Consider the following 3,190-nt stretch of genomic DNA (forward strand, 5'->3'; position numbering starts at 1 on the left):
GGTAAAACAGCGCATTTTCAAAGACTGGCATTAAGTTCAGCAAAAGCTACTAATTTTGACGACAAGATGACAAATAAATGTGATGTAACAACAGACGAAATGAACAAATGATATGCACCATTTATCATTCAGCAAACAAACGCCAATATGTTTGGAAACTTTGGTAAAATTTAATCATTTTTACGCTAATCACCCTCAATAATTTAAATTGTTACTGATTTCTTGCAAATGAGGGCATTGCAAGATCTTAAGTGTGGGAAGGGGTTAAATTCTTTCGGATTTTAAAATTTTTACTTTATACACTTAGTTACCATTAGAAATACTAGTAAAGTAGTAGTTGTATTAGAATCTAGTGCTCTCTGATAATAAAGAACAGCCCTAGTCTTATATACTGACTAACCAATTATAGTAAAATTTTTCAAAATTTTCAATTAAATGAAGTCAAAATCATGTTTATACATATTTATGAACGATAAAACTAGGTGTTAACACCGAAATTATTGTTACCTCGGAAAGGACATAAATTGTGAAACAAACCAAATTGTTAAAATTCATTTAAAATGGAATAGATGACAATAAAAAGGAAAATAAAAGCCAAGTGTGGAAAAAATTACCAAGTTATCTTAAACATATGTCACATATTTCTGTAACAAATAATTGAAGATACTTTTGCTTTGGACTAAACTAAACTGTTTTACCCGATGAAAGAAAAGAAAAGATGGATCTACACGATGAATCAATTCCATCATTAAAAGGAAGTAAAGTCTTCCGAAAAAGACACGCGCTTCTTGATTTAGGTCATGAAGTTGTCGTCCAGACCAGTTGTAGGTTGACGAAAAACCTAGAAAAGTCATCTCTAAAATCAGCAGGAAATCCACGGACCTCAGCATCAAACAGGGTCGCCAAGTGGTCAGATTTATCCTAACCATGAGAAGGATTTATCTCGTACAATGGGGGGCACCGTGCAAATTAGCTTGATAAGACTAATGAATCAGATCCCCAGAAAGGATAATCTCCTTAAAGATCAAAAATCAGCTTTTAAGACTGATATTATTCAATCCTAGAGATTGACCTTAAAGATTGAGAATTAAAAACTCATGGAATTCAATGATATCTAAACTCGAGCTTGAACGAGAAAATATTTTGATCAAATTAAAACCGATTTGTTTTCTGAAAAACCCTATTTTCAATGCGTTCATTACCTTTGAACGTAAAATCCTAGGAATTCACCTGGAATTCATTAGGTCACCTGAACCAAATCGGGTGTCAACCGTAAGAACGGTGGTTGCATAGCATGGTCAAAAACAGGACCTTGTGCCAGACCGACAAATTAAAAGGGTGAGCTTTACTATTGCTCCTACCAAGAATAGTAATTGCGTCCGACATGTTATAGACCATAATTAAAAGCATGTCAGGGGACATTGCCTTAACAGTTGCTTGTTCAATGCTTTCCTTTACAACCGGACGGTAGTTTACAGAAAGGTAATATACGAAGCAAGTATACTGGACGTGTTGCTTTCCTAATACAAGTTTTGCAAGTGGGTGACACAAAACCATAAGTTTTGAGCCAAAATTTTCAAATCTAAAACCCACCAAACCCACACAAAAAAAAAAGAATTTGCAAACACCGGTGAAGGGTTATTCCGGAAAACTTATCTAGGGTAAAAGCTAGATTTAATTTTCAAAAGATCAAATGTTTTCATAAAGATCCAATTTCCTTAATGGATCTAAATTTTTATAGTCATGTGGGACTGTAAACCATATCGTTACTACCATTGTTTATAACGTCGTAAAGAAATCACTGATGTACAAAGTGTGAAGAATAAAGAAGTGATTCTTGTATTTCAAGACTATATTGCTTGAGGACAAGCAACGCTCAAGTGTGGGAATATTTGATAATGCTAAAAACGAACATATATTTCATAGCATTATTCCTCAAGAAAGACAAGCTTTTAGTTGCAATTGTTCTATTTACAAGTGATATTCGTTTAAATAATAAAAGGTGAAGACAAAAGGAAGATTCGACGAATTGAAGACGCAAATGACCAAAAAGCTCAAAAGTACAAAATACAATCAATGAGGTTCCAATTATTGATAAGAAACGTCTCAAAATTACAAGAGTACAAGATTCAAAACGCAAAGTACAAGATATTAAATTATTCGCAAGAACGTTCGAAAATTCGGAACCGGGACCAGAGTCAACTCTCAACGCTCGACGCAACGGACTAAAAATTACAAGTCAACTATGTATATGAATATAATATAATATATAATTAATTCTTAAAATTAATATATATATTATATTATATTTAAATAAACGTCGGCAGAAGAAAACAACCAAATTTGGCTCTCCCCAGCTGGCCATACGATCGCATGGCCTTGAAGGGTAAAGCTCATGCGATCGCATGAGCATCTTTTCCACATCACAGGCCTATAAAAATCGAGCTTTGGTGTAACACAAAACACATCTTTTTCCTTCTTCATCATACGTAAATTATATATATATATTTATATTTTAATTTTAATTTTAATTATAATTTCTAATAATAAGGGTATGTTAGCGAATGTTATAAGGGTGTAAGTCGAAATTCTGTCCGTGTAACGCTACGCTATTTTTAATCATTGTAAGTTATGTTCAACCTTTTTAATTTAATGTCTCGTAGCTAAGTTATTATTATGCTGATTTAAAACGAAGTAATCATGATGTTGGGCTAATTACTAAAATTGGGTAATTGGGCTTTGTACCATAATTGGGGTTTGGACAAAAGAATGACACTTGTGGAAATTAGACTATGGGCTATTAATGGGCTTTATATTTGTTTAACTAAATGATAATTTGTTAATGTTAATATAAAGATTTACAATTGGACGTCCCTATAAATAACCATATACACTCGATCGAATACGATGGGCAGGGTATTTATATGTACGAATAATCGTTCATTTAACCGGACACGGGAATGGATTAATAACCACTAGAATTATTAAAACAGGGGTGAAATTATGTACAAGGACACTTGGCATAATTGATAAAAAAGTATTAAAACCTTGGGTTACACGCAGTCGACATCCTGGTGTAATTATTAAACAAAGTATTAAAACCTTGTTACAGTTTAAGTCCCCAATTAGTTGGAATATTTAACTTCGGGTATAAGGATAATTTGACGAGGACACTCGCACTTTATATTTA

Source organism: Rutidosis leptorrhynchoides, chromosome 11 (genome assembly GCF_046630445.1).
Source record: "Rutidosis leptorrhynchoides isolate AG116_Rl617_1_P2 chromosome 11, CSIRO_AGI_Rlap_v1, whole genome shotgun sequence".
Classification (NCBI taxonomy): domain Eukaryota; kingdom Viridiplantae; phylum Streptophyta; class Magnoliopsida; order Asterales; family Asteraceae; genus Rutidosis; species Rutidosis leptorrhynchoides.